General features: G+C 41.7%; 1 protein-coding gene and 1 non-coding gene across 3 annotated transcripts in view; one reads left to right on the top strand and one right to left on the bottom strand.

Annotated features, from left to right (window-relative positions):
* LOC122555394 (Down syndrome cell adhesion molecule homolog) overlaps positions 1–23,228 on the top strand; it is a 662,754-nt gene that overhangs the window by 58,817 nt on the left and 580,709 nt on the right. The gene's annotated exons all lie outside the window — the stretch shown is intronic.
* On the bottom strand, positions 15,422–15,578 carry LOC122555600. Its single transcript, XR_006313321.1, has one exon. It is a non-coding gene; the product is annotated as a U1 spliceosomal RNA (small nuclear RNA).

Below are 23,228 nucleotides of genomic sequence, written 5' to 3'. Positions count from 1 at the left end.
AAATTCTGAGGGTTATCTGGTGCCATCCTGTTGTAATCTTGGTAAGGTCATGAATAAGATGTATCCTATTGCATCGACTTTATGATGGACAGATCATCCACCCACCCCTTAGATGTGGAACTGCAGAGATTGCAATGTCAATAATTTTCCATTACTCTGGCCTGCAGAAGGAATCATAAGGTCAAGCAACGGGAGAAGGATTCCACTTAGGAACCTAAGTGAATATTATATCCTGCATTCCTTCAAAGTAAAATTCAGTCTGTTTTTGTAACAATTTTTATAACTGTTTATTGTCTTTAATTAATGGACATTGTAGTGATGGGAACCAAGTGGATCTCATTGACTATGAGATCCTTGATTGGCCCAGGTTAACAGATCCAGTCAGGAAGCCCTGGCTGACCAATATAAACAGGGGATTTAGAATCTCTTCAGTTCAGGGGACTGACTCTGAGCTGGCTGGCCACAGCAGATGTACTCTACACAAGTAAACAAAGGGTGACTTGGTGAGGAGAACCAGCCTCTGTGCACTTATTTCAGGCATTAATTTGGGATTCATTTATTATCCCATATAGGGTCAAAATTAAAATTATGATGGCTGGGTTGAGAGGAGCATGTTTACAATAATGGAATGCTGGAAATAAGGGTGTGCAAAGATTAGGTCCAGTTCCATCCAGCATTAGCTGGTGTTCTAGATTGTACACTGACACTTCCATTTTGAAAGTTGCTTGGAAACATCTAGGTTTTTTTCTGAGCGCCTGGATGTGCCCAGTCTCATCAGGCATTCTGGTGTATTGGAGCTTGTGGCCTGTTTCTCCCTATCATAAATATAAAATAATAGAATTTGACATCTGACTAAGAATGAGGGAATATATAATCAAATACACATTTCATTACGAACCTTGCAGTCAGCGTGTCAAAGACAGGGAATATTCCTGGACCGTTGGTCCAATCTACGACACCATCCAGGCCTACAAATTCTGGCTTCTGGGCATGTGTAGTGGTATTTACCAGATATAATAAAAAAAACTGTAAACTTTCCTGGTTTCTCATTAGAGATTTAATTAGCTTTTTTTATTTTGATCGACTGCTGAAACTGTGAAGAAAACTGGAGTGATTTGAAAACTTGTTAGAAATTTATGAAGTGCTAAAATGTTTTATTCCCAACGGCTGGTTTAACAGCTGTCACTGCTTGAATCACAGAATGCTGTTAAAGGAAAACTGGAAGCTAGCAAAGCGATGGCAAATTCTTCCTCTCATTGGCGGTCATCAGATCTAGACAACACAAAGAGAACAATACCCAATAAATAACCAACTCTCAATGAATCCAATGTAATTGGAATTAATAGACATATGACACTACTGACCTGTCTGTCCAGTTTTAAGAATTTCAAGACTTTTTTTTTAATATGAAAGTAGGCTTGTGATATCTATTCTATTCCAAGAAAATAACCTCAGCCATTATCTAGCTTCCATCTGAGACCATTGCATTCCTACCCCTTCAGATGAGAGTTTGAACTGAGGTCTCCCTACCTCCTTCTCATGTCATTGTATTCCAAAACATATTGGGCACCGGGGCACGGAATAAACTTAAGGAAGAGATGGACAGGTTTTTAGTTAGTAATGGATTAATGGGTAATGGGCAGAAGGCCAAAAGTGGAGTTAAGGCTGAGGTGAGTTCTGCCATGATCATATTAAATGGTGGAGCAGGTTTGAGGGGCTGAATTGCTCACTCCTGCCTAGTTCCTCTCTTCTGTGCTCTTATGTAAAAGATTCACAGGTGTATTCTGAAGACGAGCAGGCAACTTCTCCCTACAATCCGAGTCAGTGTTTATCCCTCATCTAATATTACTGACATATCATCTAGTCATTATGGCACTGCTTTTTGTGGGAGACTTCTGTGTAGAAATAGGTTTCTTACATTACAGTGTCACCTCTATAGCTGAAGAGATTACAGGATGTGAGGAGAAAGGAATAGGATATGGAATTGAATGATATATTAAATGGAGGAGCAGACTCAAAGGGCCGAATGGCCTACTCTTTCCATGTTTCTAAAACAGTGAGTACATTTCATTGGCTGTAAAACAACCTGAGATGTCCAAATGTCATGAAATATACATATAAATGCACTTTTTTCTTTCTTCTTATTTTGCCTCCCAAGAGGTTACTTTGAAACAAGTTGCCATAGTGATTTCCTGATCCTCCAAAGGGCACAATATTGAGGTCCCCAGCTACCTAGAAATCACTGAACAATTGAGAACATCCACTTTTATTCCATGATACAAGTGTCAGGAATCCTTCGAAAAATAATGTATATCTTATTGATTAGGTTTATTTAATGGTGTAATCATAATGATTGCTAACCAACCTATCTGGCGCTGAAAAATTTATTAAATATTTGAGTTCTGTCAATTGTTTCATTTCTATAATCTATATATATGAATATCAATGATATTTACGCTTCTAATATCTACACCCCAATATTTATTTCACTCTGTAAAATTTTAGAAAAGTGTACCTTTTTGAACAGGCATAAACATGAAAGCGATTAGCACTGGTGCATTTGCTGTGACAATATCTTTACCAATCAGCATCTCTTTTCTCGTGTAGTGTAGATTTTTGTTTCCTTTTGAAATTTACAATTCTTCCATCTGTCCTGATGAGTGCAAGATGGAAAATGTCAACCTTATAGAGGTTTACAAGATTATGAGGGGCATGGATAGGATAAATAGACAAAGTCTTTTCCCTGGGATGGGGGAGTCCAGAACTAGAGGGCAGAGGTTTAGGGTGAGAGGGGAAAGATATAAAAGAGACCCAAGGGGCAACTTTTTGACATAGAGGGTGCTATGGGTATGGAATGAGCTGCCAGAGGATGTGGTGGAAGCTGGTACAATTGCAACATTTAAGAGGCATTTGGATTTGGAGGGTTTGGAGGGATATGGGCTGGGTGCTGGCAGGTGGGAGTAGATTGGGTTGGGATATCTGGTTGGCATGGACAGGTTGGATGGAAGTGTCTGTTTCCATGCTGTACATCTCTATGACTCTATGTTCCCTTTATCAGAGACAATATCATCTGTTCTACTTTTGAATCATTAGAAGTGGGTTTTCACAATTCCTTGGATTCCTGTTCTCTGTTGCTTGTGGCTGTTAATATCAAAGATTTGTTTCAACAACGTCGTAGTCTGCATTCTTTCTGACTAAAAAAAGCCACAGTTCATTCTTCACAGCATAACCTACGACTTCACATGTGTAGAGCCCTGAGAAAGAATAAGCTCAATTTGGTTTCTGTATGATGAGACTTGATTTCAGTTTGCACAGTGGAGGAAGAGGCTGTTTAAAACATCCAGAGTTTAGGAGAGACAGGAGCAGAAGATTCAGATGATACATGACTGTCCAAGTATCGACAAATGAATGGTTGTGCTAGGAAACTCAAACGAAGTGAATTCCCATTCATGAGTGCGACAGAATTGGCAACAGACTTTCACGATTGGAAGCTTGGACATATTGGGTTTTATAAGGCAATTAAGTGATGCTGAGGGAATGTTTGGCATGTTCTTTTACAAGAAAAGCAAAAGAAAACAAAAGAGAACAAAGATTTCCTTTGGGCATAATGTGTCAGGAAATTGTAAACATGTGTAGGCAGAATGGAAGCCTCCTTGTGGTCAGAAGAGATTCTAGTTTTGATTTGATGACTAAAAGCTCTGGGTTAATTTGACCTCATCGGCAGCCCTACTCATTTTAAACACCATATTAGCTTCTGAAATGTAACTTTGGATTAGGCTCCTCAGAGATCATTTTTATGATCGTCCATCTGTCAGCTAAAATTCTCTCTGTTTGATGCACAGAGATAATGCAGTTGCATTTCCCCCTTAAGGTGTTCCAGTGTATCAGTTCTCTGTCCTATGTTCAGGTGGTAAGATATGTTCGCACACAGAGATATGCATAGGAAGAGCGTGAGATCTGACTAGTCTGGCAATCCTGTCTCAGTAGATAAGCAGCCATACTGTAGCACCCACTGTTATGATGAGCGTGATCATTCTGCAATGCTAATGATATCAATGATATCCCTTTAAAATCTTTATTGTGGTTTTAACTGCAAATGTTGAATCTCCAAAGGGGCAGTACTACTTCAGCGAGTTGTATTGCACTGCAGGTCATGTCTAGATCATGACAACCTTGCAGCAAAAATACTGACAGTCTGTCAGGCGATTCTCACTTTCAGATACGGAGGCAGTGCATTTTTTTTAAGTGAGTGGCGAAAGAATGTAGAACTGTTGTTTGTTCTTTTAGCTTAATATTCACTACAAACAATTCATGACTCAATTCATATGGGTTGAGGTATCCATGGCTAAATGGCAGTATGTTTAACACTGAGTCACTAAGGTTTTCACTCAAAATACTTAAAATCATACAATGACGTGGCACTGGAAGAGGCTATTTGGTTTATTGTGCCTATCGTTGACAGAGTTATACAACTAATTCCATTCTCATGTCCTTGTTCCACTGCTCTGCAATATTTCCCCTTCAAGCATCCTGTTCTCTTCTGAAAGTTATAATTGGATCAGCTTCTATCAGCTTTTCAAAGCAGTGCAGTGCAGACCATAATAGCTTCTGTGCTTAGTCTTGGCTGACACTTCAGGGCATGACAGTGGGAGTGCTGCACTGTCAGAGATGTTGTCTTCTGGATGAGGCCTGGAGGGGAATCTAAAATGAGGAATTGAAGAATAAGAAGGTGTCCATTTGAGACAAAAGAGGAGAGATTTCATCCCCTCAAGGATCTCAAACTTTGAATCTACCAGCAATCTATGCAGCCTGACCCATTGAGCATGCTCAAAGCAGGAGAAGATGGATTCCTGCATTTAGGGGATTTAACAGTGAGGTGAGGGGGCGTGCGATTGGGGGTAATGAGGGAGGGGGGCAGGCAAGAAAGTGGAGTCAGGAGTGTGGTGCTGGAAAAGCACAGCAGGTCAGGTAGCATCTGAGGAGCAGGAAAATCAATGTTTCGGGCAAAAGCCCTTCATCAGGAATGTGGATTTAAGGCCCAGATCAAATTTATCACATTGATTGATGGACCTTTTCTCAAATTTGTTCATAGGATTTGGGCGTGGCTGTTTGGGCCAATCTTTATTGCCTGACTCTAATTGTCCTGGAGAAGGCAGTGATGAACAGCATTATTGAACTGCTGTAGCTGTTAGGGTGTAGGGACACCCGCAATGCTGTCAGTACAGGAATTACAGGGCTTGACCGAGTGGCACTGAAGGAGCCGTAGTATAGTTTCCAGACGCAGAATGGTTAGTGATTTGGGGGGGGGGGGGGGCAATGTTCAGGTGGTGGGGGTGTTCCCAAGTATCTGCTGCCCTGGTGCTTCCAGATGGAAGTGGTTTTGGGGTTGGAAGGTGCCCTCTAAGGAAGCTTGTTGAATTTCTGCATCTTGTAGATAGCATACATAGCTGCAACTGAGCATAAATGGTGGCAGGGATACATTTTTGTGGATGTCGTGCCAATTAAACAGGCTGCTTTGTCTAGGATGGTATCAAGCTTCTTGAGTGTTTCCAGAGCTGCACACATCCAGGTAAATGGGGAGTATTCCATCATTTTCCTGACTGGTGCCTTGTAATAGAGGACAGACTGTGGGGAGTCAGGGGTGAATTACTCACTGCAGAATTCCTAACCTCTGGCCTACTCTGTTAGCGACTGTACTTATACTACCAGCCCAGTTTACCTTCTGGTCAATGTGACTATATTTTAGTGAACAGCCACCACAGTAAATAAAGCTTTAAAAACATGTGATAAATTGGCCAGATTAAAGTCTGGGATATTGGGTGGCACAGTGGTTAGCACTGCTGCCTTACAGCACCAGAGACTTGGGTTCAATTCCTGCCTCAGGCAACTGTCTGTGTGGAGTTTGCACATTCTCCCTGTGTCTGCGTGGGTTTCCTCCGGGTGCTCCAGTTTCCTCCCACAGTCCAAAAATATGTAGGTTAGGTGAATTGGCCATGCTAAATTGCCCGTAGTGTTAGGTGTAGGGGAATGGGTCTGGGTGGGTTGCTCTTCGGAGAATCAGTGTAGACTTGTTGGGCCGAAGGGCCTGTTTCCACACTTTAAGTAGTCTAATCTAACCTGTCAGTACCTTGAGTTGAGATCATATCAGAATCCAGAGGCATTTTAAAATAAATCTTAGAATGTTCTTCAATATATTGCTTTTGGATCAAAGGTTATCGCAAGATGTATAAGCAACCTTTTGGTAATGTTATCAGAGGTTGGAATATTGTTTAGGATGTTGTGGGAACTTGTACTCTCATCAAATAAAGACATGGGATTAGATTAGATTACTTACAGTGTGGAAACAGGCCCTTCAGCCCAACAAGTCCACACCGGCCCTCTGAAGAGCAACCCATTCCTCTACACCTAACACTACAGGCAATTTAGCATGGCCAATTCACCTGCACATCTTTGGACTGTGGGAGGAAACCCACACAGACACGGGGAGAATGTGCAAACTCCACACAGACAGGCGCTTGAGGCGGGAATTGAACCTGGGTTTCTGGCGCTGTGAGGCAGCAGTGCTAACCACTGTGCCATCGCGCCGCCCAGTCTCCACCAGAACCACAGGAATGGCCAGCATGTTGTCAGCGGTCTCTCTTCTCATCCCAAATTCCATCCTGGTTTACGCACTAAGGTATCATAGAGACCACAAACTTCACTTTCTTGTAGTCAGTGTAGGTCAGCTGAGAGACCCTCCTTCTTCTCTCCCCTGTCCTTGTCCCCAATTTAAATGATTAAATGCTGCCAAGTGTGGGACTTGCATATACTACATGTTCAAGGTCCTCAGGGGATAGGAAAGTGAAAGGTATCTTTAAAAGACTTAAGGTCATAATATTGAGAAGAGAAATAGAGGGGCAAGGACTCTTGTGGGGGTTGGTTTGGAAGAAAGACAGAGAAAGCCATTTATCATTGTTTTATGTCTCTGTGACATGTTATTAACAGTCCTCTGACTATCCTTTCTGTGCAATGTACTGCATAAGTGAACTAACTGTCAGTCCATTCTCTGCATGTCTTATTTATTGCTACTTGGTTCTCTGCAGTGCACTATTCCATGACCAAAAGAGCCTATGAATCCCTACAATGCTTCCACTAATACTTTTGTATGTTCCTTATTGGCATCAGTGAGGATGGGTATTCTACTCAAAAGTAGCATTGTATCATAAAGGCTACAGTGCGATGTGTTACCCAATATTTATTTGATGGTTTTGTACACAGAGCAATGTTTCTGCACAGTTCTAACATTCCCCCCTTGCCAGAGATGAGGTATTGCGTTCAACCACTAAAATCAACATTTAGCTAATCAATTGTCACTCACGATGAGTCTGAGATTATTTAGACAGTTTGATTTTTGTTTGATGATGCTCTGTGAGTTATTTCTCTATGTTGATGTTGTTTTATAAACACAAGCTGTTGTGGCCAATACTAGAAATAAAAATCTTGATGAGCTTTTAGAAGTACAAATCTTGAAATGGGTTTACTTCCAAAACACAAAACAATGGATTTGAAAAGCCCTCCTTCAAGGTTAAATGCAAGGGGATCATTCTAAAACAGGAACTTCAGTAAGATAAGTGTTTTCCAAACCAGTTGCTTTCTCTTGCACTTTTGTTACATTTATTGATTTGGGAATGTTGGTTAAAATCAAGAGAGAATGGCAGAGGCTCCCTCTCCTTTTTCATAATCAACATATAGCCTGACCCTGTGAATGGAAATGACATGACTATGTTGACCTTGCGCCCTGGGATTAGTATGACCATCCAAGAGAATCTGAGAGTGAAGAAAGTGCTGCAGTTATTCGATTAAAAAAAGCGAAATATAATTGAGTTGAAAATTCTACTGCCTGAAAAAAGCAGTGGCTATCCACCCTGCTCACTGCTAACACATGACAGTGATTTTCCAACTGGAAGTTAATTGCTGCTGGTCTTAAAAGCAGCATTGGTGAATCGAATGACTCCAATTGCTGTGAAAGCAGCAGCAGCCTTTAATTTTCTGGCTACTACGTCTTTCTAATCACGCGGTGGTTATTTCTGGCAATCGAACAAGTTGCTTTGTCTACCTGTCAGCTAGTGCTAACTGATGCACTGTGGTAGAAAATTTAAAAGCACATTTCCACAAAACCAAAGCATGGCAGCAGGAGGATTGCAACAATTTGTGTGTTGAGTTGAATTTTCTTCATTTGGAGATGGCTGTTTTGACAGCTGGGTTTTACAGCGCCCAACCCAAAAGTGGCTTGAAGGGACTTTTTTCACGTAATCTTCTGCTGTCCGTGTCATTAATTGTGCACCTGGTCTCAATATTGCCATCTCTGGAATTGTACAACAGGAGAGGTAGACATAACCTTGCCATTGCTGGGATCTGCTGGCATTCGTGATGTTGGTGCCAATGTTAAAACCCAGCAGCACCCCATTTAAGGAACTGTAAGGCAGCAAATGGCCCTCTCACTGAGGTGTTGGCCCAGAAAGGAAACTTGCTCACCTTTTCACAGATGGGCCGTGGAGGTGCTGCAGTGGAGGAGGAGATCAGTGCCTTTTTTCTGCTGCCCATTGCAGGAGGTTGTGCCCACCATCCTCAGGTGGACCGCACTGAGATAGCAGCCCAGCTCAATGCTGCATTGTGGGTAAAAAGGAATGCACAGCAGTTCAGCAAGAAGGTGAAGACAGGTCGTGCTATAAACACGTGTTTCATTGATATGAATTCACTGTAGCTCATTTGATGAATTGCGAACACTGTTTCTAAAGTGTGAACTTTCAAAAATGTGCGTTGGCTGTAATGCAATTACGCCACCAATAATTTCAGCTCTGATTATAAAGCGCAAATTTTCTTTAACACAGGATTGCACAAGAATGCAACTACCGCGTTACAAGAAGAACTACCTGTAGCGTCCTGCACTCAGCAAGGGCACCACCATCTTCTCCCTGCTACCACACATTCACAGGCCCATCATTCGCTCTCACTCTGCCACTGCACGTACCCCTTACCAAGGTACATGGACTACTCTCTCTCCATTGCATGCATCAATGGCTCTTGCACACCTTGCCCTCCTAAACATTTCCTACCCACTGTGCTTCCTTCTCAGTCACTGGTGACACCTTACCATCTTCTGTTTCAGCAACACCATGGACAGCTCTCTATTCCCAACCAGACTCAATCCCTTTGCCTCCTTGTAGGAAATATTGTCCTACAGCAGGAATGAGAGGGTCAAGCTTGATGGAGGTAAGGTTGATGTATATAAGCTCCTCACATGAACATATATCAAGCCCCCTCTTGTAGGGGCAATCAGGTCTCATTAAATGTCCACCTAGTAAGCCTCATTGTGCTGTGCTCATCTCCCATTGCCATCTACACTAATTCATTCATAGAATCCCGACAGAGTGGAAATAGACCATCTGGCCCAACAAGTCCATGCTGACCCTCCGAAGAGTCTAGCCATCCAGGCCCATTCCCCTACCCCTATTACTTTACATTTCCCCTGCCTAATGAAACAAGCCTACACATCCCTGAACACTATGGGCAACTTAACATGGCCAATTCACCCTAACCTGTACATCTTTGGACTTTGGGAGGAAACCAGAGTATCAGAGGAAACCCATGCAGAAATGGGCAGAAAGTGCAAACTCCACACAGACAGTAGCCCAAGGCTGGAATTGAACCTAGGTCCCTGGAGGCAGCAGTGCTAACCACTGAGCCACCGTGCCACCCATAAAACTGTGGAGCGGGATTTGAACCTGCAACCTTCAGACTTAGAGCTAGGGTGCTACCCATTGAGCTATAAACACTGCTAAATAAAGCCTTGAGCGATCATGAAAAGCCTTTTTTTCCCAAAACTAAGAATTGAACCATAGACCTTTAGATCTTCAGTCTAATGCTCTCCCAACTGAGCTGTTTTGGCTGGTTATTTCTGTCTCTCACATAACTGGTTCCCCCTCTTCTATTATACAGTCACTAGCAGCATGCAATGACCCTCCACCCCAATAGAGCAGCACTGGAAACCCTCAGCTTGGTATGGGATTGGGAGGGGGGTGGGGTATCATGGTCCAATAATCAAGACCTCACAATATCTCACAGGAACTGCTGTGCTTGGCCAAGGAGAGGGGACTGGGACTTAGGGTACAGGCCAGACAGAGCTCATGATTTCTGCCCATGCTCTCAGTTCCACCTCTAGCTCTGAGGAGAAAGCAGCTCAATCTTCAGATGATTGGACAGCAAGGATTTCACCTGCACCCTTCACCAGCTCAGTGACTCTCACAGCGGTGAGTTATCTTACTAGATTAGACTTGGACTAGTGGTCGCTCCACAGTTCATTCAGGAAGAAACAGCCCAAATCTGTGTCACTTTGACAACTGTTTGGGACCAGGCAACTGGTCAGCCTCAACCATAAGAAGATCCCATGGTCATGGTCATTGAGCTATAAACACTGCTAAATAAAGCCTGGAGCGATCATGAAAAGCCTTTTTTTCCCAAAACTAAGAATTGAACCATAGACCTTTAGATCTTCAGTCTAATGCTCTCCCAACTGAGCTGTTTTGGCTGGTTATTTCTGTCTCTCACATAACTGGTTCCCCCTCTTCTATTATACAGTCACTAGCAGCATGCAATGACCCTCCACCCCAGGTAGAGCAGCACTGGAAACAGACACAGGAATACCAGGTTAGTTTGTTAGAGGCAGCACCAAACTGGATTGAAGGATAGAGTAGCCTACTAGCTGGTACTGGCATGCATGCCGTTGGCTATCTCCATGGAGAGGTCAGTGAAAGTTATGGAGAGCCCAGTAGAGAACACTCAGTGTCAGTTATATATGGGAATGGATTGTAATCCACCGTTCTAACCATAGGTGATCAGCATTCATGGTAAAATGAGAAGTGCGGATGTGGAACCTTAACCTCAGTCTGTGTGCCCATTCTCTCAAGGAGCTAGGGTGGTGCCAACAGGTATCCACAGGGTGGAGGAGCTTCCTCTCAAAAGTTCCAGATCTACTGGTGCCTAAATCTCCCCTCAGCCTCTTATCCCAAACCCTATAGAAGTCTACATTGAGGAGAATGAGCCTACATCTGGAAAAAGGCCCACTCTCAGCAGGCCTAGTCCCTCAAAGCCCTAAGGACAGTTGGCTCACTTCTGGATGTCAATAAAGGTCAAGGGCAGAGCAAGCTCCATCCACCTAGCTGCAGAAGTCAGGACTGTACTTCAACACAGCAACACGAAGAGGAAGTCAAACTTGTCGGAGACATATAAGTGTGATAGGTGACACACAATTGGCAATAACCTTGCAGCTTTGTAAATATGTATGTACCTGCTTTCTTAAAATGTGTGCTCTTGTGCTTTTTGGTGCTGTCAGACTTGGTTAAGTTGTTCCCATGTGAGATGAGCAGCCTCTTCAGGCATCTCAAGGATGAAGCAAGATGTAATGGCCAAGCATTGCTCATTTCTCATAAACAACTGACTTCTTCACTGCAGATGGCACCAGAACATCAGGGATCTTTGAATCATGATGTCAACTGAAGCCAAGATGTTGCAACACAACGTGGAGAACACTGAGGCTAAATGCAATGTGCAGAGGTTATGCTATGGCCTGGTCTTCACACACCTTTCCCATTTAACATCCACCTTGTGAGTAAGAGTACTCAATCAGTGGTTGACCAGGGGAAGGTGTACAAATCGCAGTCTCCTGTGCATTCTGTGCTCTGTAATGGAATGCTCAATTTTTTCAGGACAACTTATCAATTTACCTATACTCTGAAACATTGAAGACCAACTGGTGATGGAAAGGTCAAATGGAGATGCCAAGCTGCTGCCAATCATGACATCAAATTTTCCCTCACCCTCCTACCTTGTGATGTTAGTGCTCTATCTCTCTGTCTCTCTCTCTCTCTCTCTCTGTCTTTCTGTCTCTCTGTCCCACTGTGTCTGTCTCTGTCTCTGTCTGTATCTCTGTCTGTGTCTGTCTCTCTCTCTCTCTGGCTGCTGCCTTCTCTTTAATGGTCAGTAGTACTTGCATTGTGTAGATATTTGAAAGTGGAACCACTTGAAGATATTAAGTGAGTAATCAGATGGATAATGAAAGCTTGACTCAGCAACAGAAAGAACTGCAACAATAACAACCTCCTTTACAATAAGTAGAGGCTGCTTGCCAGATTACCACCAGAATGTTAAACAATTAGAAAAAGTCTAAACCCGAGCTCATGCATCTGGCAAGTGGGTTTCACTTTGGGACTCTGGTGCTCAACTTGTTTTGTTCCATTGTGCTCTCTTGGATGTTCATCCTGGTCACTGTCCTGATAATCACCTTCATCTTCATCTTCCTCCTCATCTTCACCTTCAGAAGGAGGCCTGTCGTCTATGGAGCATGGGCTATGACCTCGGTGGATTTGTGAGCAGTGTTTTTTCTCTATTTCACATCAGTCTGAAGATTTTACAAAGATGTCATTGGCCATGTTTGAATAGGGCTGAATGTCTTACTCCTGCTCCTATTGCTTATATCCTTACGTCATGTCTGATGAACCTGATGTCATTTCGTTGGAGAGTAGTTGTGGACAGAACGGTGTCTATCGATGTAATTTATATTGCTTTCCAGAAGATTTTTGATAAAGGTCCCACATCAGAGACTTTTAGTGAAATTGAAAACTCATTGAATTGATGGGCAATTATTGGGAAATTTGGCTGTGAGGGAGGAAACAGAGTAAAATAGATAGGCATTGTAATTGGCAGTATGTGACTAGTGATGTCCTGCAAGGACCTTTTGGGAACTCAACTGTATTGACCTCCATTGTATTTATTTATGACTTTGACTGGCACAGATTCATAAACGAAAATTCTTTAATTGTGCTGTAGACCTCTATGACAATGACTTAGCATAAAAACCCATCTATCCAAGTTTTCCAATGTCACAAAGGTAGACCGCATTGCGTTTGGAAGCGGAGCATTACCAAGAGCTAAGAGAATGGGCAGAATTGTGGCAAATCAATGTAGGCAAGCATCAGGTTATTCAATTTGGACTTGAAAAGAGTTTGAGGGTTTATGAAATGACATGGGTTGGTATGAATGGGGCATGTGGAGTGTGTGGGTGATGGATGCCAGGGACGTGACTGGAAGAAAGATATTGGTGTCATTCTTCATGAATTAGTCTGTCAGGCAGTGCCAATGCAAAGCGCCTTGTCCTTTCAGTCAAACCATATCCCAGTCGAGCTATCTGCATGTTTATTTCAGGGTTGACCCCTAGGGAATGAAAATATTAAATTTTTTTGCCATTTTCTGATCTTCAGTCAGGTTGGTGGAACTGAGGAGAGTCTTGTGTCTGTGTTCTCATCCTGGGAATGAAAATTCAGACGCGTCAGTATATGGAATGGACACCAGTGAGACATGGCCCAACATTGTGGTTCTCAATGAAATTACAAAAGTAAAGCTTGGATGCAGCAAGATAGAGGCAGCGAAGATTTTCAAATGTCTCATGACAACCGTAGCTCAAAAATAAAGATCAAAGCTACATTTAATAATAAAATATAGGCTATATTAGATGAGACCAGTGATTCAGAAAGTCCAAAAACATCAGCATGAAGCTGAGAAAACATGCCATGCATTCACTGGTCTGTCGTGTTACAATTGAAACGTATGAGCTAAACTCGGAAGAAAACCAATGAAAAGAGAATGACAGTGTTTGAAATGTGGGGTATGCAAGGATATTAAGACTTGGTTGGATGGAAGGAAGCTCAAGTGATTAGGTGAAATCAAGAGTAAAAGTTCAGGGATTCAAAGGGTTTGGTATGTGCAGTTATAGAAAGAACAGACATTGGAAAAGATGACCTGTCAGCCTTGTCCTGGCAACAACTGACCACAACATTAAGGGTAAAAACAGAAGAGGAAGAAGAAATCTTGGAGCTGTGGATTTGGAAAGATTGAAGATAACCAGAGAAGAAACAAATTGAGTCCAAAGGCCCCACTGTGACTGTGTTAAAAATATTAACAATGTGGGTCAATGTGAACCAAAAGGAACATCAATACTAATGAATCCACCAGAATAAAAAGTTACAAAGAATTTCATGGATCAAAACCCTAATGGAATGCTGCTGTTCCATTGTGATGTAGTCTGTGATGTAGTCTTTTGTATACACGTAATAAAATATCAAAAATCATTTAAGTTGGATTTTTGAAATTTGAATTTGTGATGTGTGTTTTTTGTCTGTGCCTGAACAGTATAATGATTTATTCTCCTTTCATTTCTGTAACCATTCTTGTAATTGTTTTAAAACAGTTTGATGGATTTAGCTTTCAAGACTATATATTTTTTGGATACATTAGGTGAATGTACAACATAACAAGGTAAATAATTGTGCATAAAGGTATCTTAGAAACTTCAGGAATTTCACTTAAGCACAAGGAAAACACTCATAGCTTGAATCAATGCTTTTGAAACATTTTTAGCGCAGAAATCCTTGGACAAAGATTCAAATATAAAACAGTAGTCCTGCAAAAGCAAGAAGATAAGTGTCTGAATAAAATGCTGAAGAGATTATTTGAAACTGAAAACATTTAAACTAAGGCATATGAAAGCTCCATGAAAGGCTACCTGATCTTCCAGACTGAGGTTGTAGGAAAAGAGATTTTGTTTTCTGGTGTGAGACAAAATCTTGATCAGATGGGCTAATGGGCCAGGAAGTGGCAGATGGAGTTTAATTTAGGTAAATGCAAGGTGTTGCATTTTGGTAAGGCACACCAGGGCAGGACTTACACAGCTTATCCTAGGGCCCTGGGGAGTGTTGCCAAATGGATGGACCTAGGGCTGCAGGTGTAAAATTCCTTGAAGGTGGCATCAGAAAGTGTGATGAAGAAGGTGTTTGGTATGCTTACCTTAATTGGTCAGAACATTGAGTATAGGAGTTGGGGCATCATGTTGTGGCTGTGCAGGACACTGGTGAGGCCACTTTTAGAATACTGCATACAATGCTGGGCACCTTGCTGTAGGAAGGATATTGTTAAACCAGAAAGAATACAGAAACAATTTACAAAGATGTTGCCAGGACTGGAAGGTTTAAGTTGCAAGGAGAAGCTGGATAGGCTGGGGCTTTCTTTATTTTTTAAATTAGATTCCCTACAGTGTGGAAACAGGCCCTTTGACCCAACCAGTTCACACCAACCCTCCAAAGAGTAACCCACCCAGACCCATTGCCCCTCTGACTAATGCACCTAACACTACGGGCAATTTAGCATGGCCCATTCACCTGACTTGCACATCTTTGGACTATGGGAGGAAACCAGAGCACCCAGAGGAATCCCACACAGACACGGGGAGAACGTGCAAACTCCACACAGACAGTCGCCCGAGGCTGGAATCGAACGCAGGACCCTGGTGCTGTGAGGCAGCAGTGCTAACCACTGAGCCACCATGCCACCCCTTAAATAAGCGTGAACGCAGGCCCCTACTACTACAAATGTTGCAGTCGAGTACCCCACATTTGGGGACATTGCAGGCGTCAGCACACCCGAAGTGCAATGGGATAGTCTCGTCCTGGGAGAACCACCTTATTGATTATGGAATCTCCCCTAATTTTCCTGGAGCATTGGAGGCTGAGGGATGACCTTATAGAGTTTTATAAAATCATGAGGGGCATAGATGAGGTGAATAGCCAAGGTCTTTTTTCACAGGGTAGGAAAGTCCAAAACTAGAAGACATAAGTTTAAAGTGAGAGGGGTAAGATTTAAAAGGGAACTGAGGGGCAGCGTGTTCACACAGAGGGTGGTTCGTATATATAAAGAACTGCCAGAGGAAGTGGTAGAAACAGGTACAGTTACAACGTTTTAAAGACAATGGGACAGGCACATGAATGGGAAAGGTTTAGAGGGATCTGGGCCAAACACAGGCAAGTGGCACCAGTTTGGTTTAGGGTACCAGATCAGCATGGATGAGTTGGGCCAAAGGGTCTGTTTCCGTGCTGTATGCCTATATCACTCTACCTGTGCAAGGGGTGCTTTTATGACCTATAAAAGAGGTTTTATTTGAATTAATTGGATTGTTTGTTACCATGTGTTTAAAAATCTTTGAGTTGGTGTTGTAAGTAAATGGTCGAGAAGGTGGTGCTGGAAAAGCACAGCAGGTCAGGCGGCATCTGAGGAGCAGGAAAATTGACTTTTTGTGCAAAAGCCCTTCATGAGGAATGAGGCTGGGAACCTCCAGGGTGGAGAGATAAATGGGAGGGGAGTGGGGCTGGGGAGAGGTAGCTGAGAGTGCAATAGGTGGTCGGAGGTGGGGGTAATAGGTGGGAGTGGATAGGTGGGAAGGAAGATGGACAGGGAGGACAGGTCATGAGGGCAGTGCTGATCTGGAAGGTTGGAACTGGGATAAGCTGGGGGAGGGGAAACGAGGAAACTGATGGAAATTCACATTGATGCCATGGGTTGGAGGATCGCAAGGCAGAAGATGAGGCGTTCTTCCTCCAGTTGTCAGGTGGTTAGTGTTTTGCGATGGAGGAGGCCCAGGACCTGCATGTCCTCAGCAGAGTGAGAGGGGTGTTGAAGTGTTAGGTCACAGGGAAGCGGAGTTGGTTGGTGCAGATGTCCCAGCGATGTTCTCTGAAGTGCTCTGCGAGCAGTCTGGTTTACTCTATTTTATCTTATTTTCTTTTGCTTCATAAAAGATTGATAAAACCAAATCTGCAACTTTGCGTGCTTATGCTTTGACAAGAAACAACCTCAATAAAGCTAAAATGAATCAAAGTATGATCTATCGAGCCAGATTTCAGTCCGGGATGTGACTTGTCTGATAATATCATCAACTAAAATCAAAACACTATCTAGAGGATTAGAATATAATGCAAAGCATTTGCTTTAGCTATACTGTTTCCTGGTTAGACCACACATTAGACTGTACCTGGAATACTGTGGACAGTGGACCTTAGAAATTTTTTGAAGTGAGTATAGATTTACGCTGGTAACCGAGGATTTAATTACAAAGAAAAAATATGTAGATCTACGTTGTAATGACTGGAATTTGAGGGTTAAGAGTGATTTGATCAACATTTTCAAAATATGACAGGGGATAGACAAACTCCATACATTGATGGTAATTCCAATTGTTAGGGTGTCTCACCCAAAGGAGAAATAAAATACATTATAGACCCAGAACTTTCCAAAATGAAGCTTGGGTGGAATTTCAGAACTCAGATCTACAAATGGCAATTGGTGCCAAATCAATTATTAATTATAAATGTGAGATTGTAAATTTATGCAGTAAGGAAATAGAGCAAAGGCGGGATATATATGGCGTGGGATCACAGATGAAATTAAACAATGCCTCACCTTGTTCAGATGCTGAAACACGATTATTGTAGCTGACCCATTATTGAGTATCTTAGCTTAAATATAAAATGTGGAATAACACAACATGCATTATTCACCCCAGGTAGCAAGTAATGCATTTAATGTCACATAACTGTTCTTACTCAGGACAGGTTAGAATCTTTACCCCAAACATTGCTATAATGTCATTGCACCATTAACAGTGTACCTCAGCACATCAGCCTCTAAGGGTCAGAAACTAGTTTTCCATTTCTGAGGTATTGATTCAAGTTGATCCCAGACTGAGTTGATGAAAATGTTCTGTCTGATGGCAATAGTATGCACAAACTTAACCCCTTTCTTTGATTAAATGACTCACTATAAAGGAATTCCTAACTTGTCACTAATTGCTAAAAGTGGCACATAGTCGCATGAGGAGAGAGCTCTTCTGTGTTTGAGATGGAGGTTTACTGTGTACATAATAAAGTGAACATTGCTGTACACTGAACAGAGCTGTTCTTAATCTGCTGTTTGATTTTGAAGTGGGAGCCTGCATGGAAAGCTTCCAATCCATAGCATAAGCTCAACATTAGTTCAACATTTGACTGTAATCAGAAAAGGAGTATGTAATGGTTTGTGGATGTAATTCCAATCTAGCCCGGTGCAGCTCTGCAGCTAAGGGGTTTTGGCACAGGCTGCCTCAGGTTATATTTGCAGTATAATAGTCCCTCTATGATTTTACTTTGCATCACTGACTCATTTTGTCATCCAAACCTAGAATTAAATGTTTGAGCTGAGTCTGGAATGAAACATTGTTGTGTATTATAACTATGGAGTCCAATATACCTACTTTCCTGTGTATGGATATATCCTGTCTTATCCATGTGATGGTCTTGGCTTGTTCAAAGTTGAAGGGTTCGCAAAGAAAAATGCTGTTTCCTATCGGTTGCCAGCTGAATATCTCAGAGCATTTCCAGCATACAAGACTTAGGAGCTGGAATAGGTAATTTAGCTTGTTCAGCCTCCTCCACCATTTGATAAGCTTATGGATAATATTCTTATAGCCTGAACTGCAATTTTCTGTCTGACCTCTGCACCCTTGTATAACCCTTGGCTGCTTTGTTGATCAAAAACACTTGTATATTTAATAGCCCAGCTTTTATCTTCTCTGGAAACAAACCCCAAAGACTAATAACCCTCCGAGAGAAAGTATTTCTCCCCATCTCAGTCTTAACGGGAGACCACTAATTTGTAAACTGTGTATCCCAGTTCTACACTGCCCCACAAGGGGAAATATCCCCTTGATACTTGATATTCCATCCAATCTTGTGAGGAACTGGGCAGTGACAGAGGCCTCCTGGTTCCTGCTATGTTTTGCCTTTCTATAAGCTTAATTTCACAAGGTTACGGTAAATGACATGAGCGAGAAGCAAGGTAAATCTGAAATAAATGTCTTCTCTTTAATGCAGTTGGATGCTTTCAGCTGCCTGATTGTTTAATGAGTGCTATTTTAGAATAAGGATATCATTTGGAAGGGCTAATGCCAACTGTTCAGGCAGTGAAGTGTGCGGATTGGGGATTTAACTTTTTATTAAAGTTCTGTCATCAAATCTACACATCGAGGAAATGACTCCACCGAAGCATTCACTGAACAAAACAGAATAACTCAACATCCTTATTTAAATTGGTGCGATGTTTTTTTTCAGATTAGAGTTAGAATAGTGTCGTGAGGTGCAGTGGCAGTATCCCAACCTCTGGGAAAGAAGACCAGGTTCAAATCCTACCTGCTCCAGAGATCTGTCATAAAAATACAATCAAAAGTATATAGAATTTCGAATGCTCTTATGCATATTCACAAAGTGCGAGGAAACAATGATTGTTGCGCACCTTTCTCGATTTAACTTTCCCAATTCGCTTACACTGTGGGGACTTGCATCTTTGGCTTCTGCTCCATGAGATCCACCACATTGCATTTTACTGCACATTATAGGAAAAGAGCTAGATCCAGTAATTTTGCTGGATAGATCTCTTATGTGTGTTGGTGATGTATTGATTCTCTTGCAGTCTGAGTGCACTGAAAATGAGTTATGCATGTTTTTAAGATTAGTTTTACAGTCCCTGCCATGATATTTATACAGCTAATCGAACAGTGGTATTGCACATTGCTCCCAATCAGTGCTGCACATGCCAATTAACTGGAGCGTTACATGACTTGGCATCTCTTACTCACAGAGCAGAATCCTCCTAATTTACTCAGTGCCATTGTGTTTCCTGAATTATGGATTCATTGAGCTCATTAAATATACAGCTAGCAATAAAGTATCACCCCTGGGCCACCTGTAGCCCACCTCCAATTTATCAGTGGTGTCCTGGCATAGTTAGTGCTTCAAGTGCCTTGACATTGCCAGTCCTGACTCTGGAGTGGTGAACAGAGACCGTCATGGAAATCTGCATTGGATAAAACTGAGAGAAATTCCATGTCTTCTCTTATACAGCTTGAGAGTTGAAATGTAACCTATTTTTCCCAGAGAGGTACAAGAATATGGAACCCACCACCATGTGGGATAGCTTAAATCCATTTGAGGAGAAACTAGTTTGTGACCTTTGAAGCAGGGGGACACTACCACTGAGTCATAACAGACCTTCTGCATGATAAACCATGCAGTTTGCCTTCACTACTCAAACCCCAAATTGGAATCTGTAAGATGAATTAGTATGGGGATAACCATTAACCAGGTGAGTAGGATAAATCTGAAATAAAGGGGTTGTGTTTAATGCAGTTGGATGCTTTCAGCTACTTGGTAGTTTAAAGAGTGCTAGTTTAGAACAAAATGCTCTTCTGGATATTTCAATGTCTGCTTGAAGGAGCAGATAGCACCTCAGTGATAATTGGATTGGCCGAGCAGTTTTTATGACAAAGCATATCAACCTCTTTTTAAAGTTCGCTGTTCATTTTACTTTGACAGATTTGTAAAGAAACAGAAAGTTTAGGCTAATGTAAACCTTACAAAATATGAATGTGTGTCAGCTCAATGCAGTTGGCGAAAGAAAGGCTGCAGATGGAGGAGATTAGAGCCGAAAAGTCTGGCTCTGGAAAAGCAAAGCAGGTCAGGCAGCATCCAAAGAGCAGGAGAATCAATGTTTTGGGCATAAGCTCTTCATCAGTGGCCAGATATATTTATTTGATTTTCTTTGTACAACACTGCACTCCTGCAGTACTGCACTGAAGTGTCAGTCTGGATTGTATGCTTACTTCTGTAGCAGGACTTGAACCTATAGCTTTCGGACTCTGTTAGTGAGACAAGCTGACATTTCTAAGCTTCAAGAAAGGCTATCATTGCTGTAAATAATAAGCACTGTCTGACTGCTGCTTGTGAGGACGAGATAAAGCATTAAGAATTAAATCTCTGTTTTACTTCAAACACTTTTTTTGGAATGGTAAAAGAAGGATAATAAATCTTCACAAGCCTTTTACTAAAAAGTTTTACTATTGAGAAATTTTGCAAATTGTGCATGTTCCTGCTGGCTGTCTTCAGCTGCTCTGTGAAGAAACATCTAAACAATGTCCAGGATTTTCAAATAGTCTGATGTCTTGAAGCAAAAGCATTCATGATGGTATGAAAAAAACAAATTGGAAGCTATCAAGGAAAATTTTATCGTGTTTTAAATCTGCAAAGTTTATTCATACTTTTATTTCCTTTTAAACCTTTATGTGGATGTTGAAACTTTAAGTAAAATAACAAACAAAACAATAGCGAACATGGCCAGTGTGGATTCAACCGCTTCACCTTCTCCTTTGGACCTTATGACTGGATGTTCGGGATTATTGTTTTAAAAAGATACATTTTAATGAAGCATCTCATCTTGGACTCATCAGGGCAATTTGCAAAAATTATCAACTTGATAGGGGGAAACTAACATTTACGCTACATGAGGGGAGATTGCTGATTAGTTGGCAAGTGGATCCGGATTGACCCATGGAAAAAGCACTCATTACTAATGATTGACAGTTAACTGCTAGGTTTTGATTTACTTATAAATCAAACAGTTTGAATTGGATTGGTCAGACGATTGCATTGACAAATGAACTAGTGAATAGCTATCTGCTTAATTGTGTTGATGTAAGCACAGTGTGTGTACATATTTCTTCTGTCACTATAAAGAACTGGTCTTATGTATTAATGCAGCTTCTAGCACAGGCAGGTGCACCCCACTGTGGCCCTGACTGACAATCCTAAATTACTCAACAATGGAATATTTAATCATTCCTGTAAATGTTGTCCAATTGCAGAACACATTTATCATTGGGCACTGTGTTCTGTATTTTCTAAGTGTCAGCAAGTTAGGTACATCAGTACCTTGTTTATTGCAACCAGCAAATGCTGTATGGTACAATTACCCAGTCTTTGGGATATAAGGCCTCCATATCTGGCATCACAACAGCACTGAAATTAATATACCACATTACCCATTTGTGTGTTGGGCAGGATGTTTGTTTTGGCTGACAGCAGTATCCTGTTGTGAACATCACTCTTTTCACTTCTAAATGTTAATAGTGTAAAAACAACTTCATCTGTTTCTCAAATGTTCAGATACCCCACTCTGGCAAGAGAATCTGAAGTAGCCTGTGAACTTCTCCAGACTATATGTTTTAATGCCTTTTGTGAGCTTACGCAACATATTGTGAGAAATGGTCTGATCAGGGTAGCCAGTATACACTCTATTTAACCACAAAGCTTGCATGATGAACAATTAGCTTGGACCCTATTATGAGGTTGCTGATAAAGCTAATCTTACTGCATGTGAAACTAGGAACCCCAATGTGTATACTGACCAGTGAAGGTAACAATGATAATAGATAATCTTGTGGCTAATTTCCGAACTACAACCGCATGCTCATTTGACTGTTCCATTTCCAATGTGAATTCAAGCACTGTATAGAGCCCATTAAGATAAATAATAAAATGTTTACATGGAGGTGTGGTTTCAAATGCAGCAAATGTATCATCTAAATATTGGCAAGGGGTGAAAGGTTACATATCATTCCATCAAAGACAACTCCTCATGGAACTGGGTCTAGAGGGTATCTCAGGGACAACATCAACGGTTGGGCACACATAGTATCATGAGAACAGAGCTCGACTGCATGAGTTTCTGAGTTTATTAGTTCAATAAATTCTGATTCACGCCACAGTGACAAGTCTAGATTGCCATGGTACAGTGCTGCATTGCAAGTGTCCATGACTTCCTTCAGTGGTACGTTGGTGAATAGGCTAGAAATATCCATTGTGCACTTGGACACTGCAATGTGCAAGTCTTGTATGTACTTCATAAATGTAAACACACTGGTTTTAAACTAATTCAACATTAGATGCAATTCTGCAAGTGGACAGCATTTACTGGATAATCCTGAGGCTGTGAAGAATTAAACTGACAACAATTTAGGATAGTCAGTTGTGCTCAGACGTTGGTGCACTTGTGTGTACTGGAAGCTCCATGCATCAGGATACATGGTCCTGTTCTTTGCAGATAGTGAGGGCAGGTATGTGCATTTTGCCTTTTTCAACAAAACAGGTGACAGCCACTTGTTGGTTCATTTCTGAAGGCAAGGCCCTGGCAAATTAGAATTGATCTGTCTGGGTTAAAATTTAAGCAAAATCTGGCAGTTAGTTGTCAGTCATCAGCAATGGGTACATTCTCTAAGGCAGTGCCTCTACCGATTAGGGTCCATTTGCCAACTAATTAGCATTCTGCACTCAGGCAGTGCAAATGTTTGTATTCCCCTTGAACTATTATTTTTATGATGTATCTTGATGAGTCCAAGATTAAAAGCTTCAACAAAATTGAGGTAGCATGGCAGCTCAGTGGTAGAACTGATGCCTCACATCGCCAGCGACCAGGGTTTGCTTCCTGCCTTGGGTCACTTC

This window comes from Chiloscyllium plagiosum, chromosome 12 (assembly GCF_004010195.1).
Source record: "Chiloscyllium plagiosum isolate BGI_BamShark_2017 chromosome 12, ASM401019v2, whole genome shotgun sequence".
Lineage (NCBI taxonomy): Eukaryota > Metazoa > Chordata > Chondrichthyes > Orectolobiformes > Hemiscylliidae > Chiloscyllium > Chiloscyllium plagiosum.
This window is presented reverse-complemented; position numbering and strand designations above follow the sequence as displayed.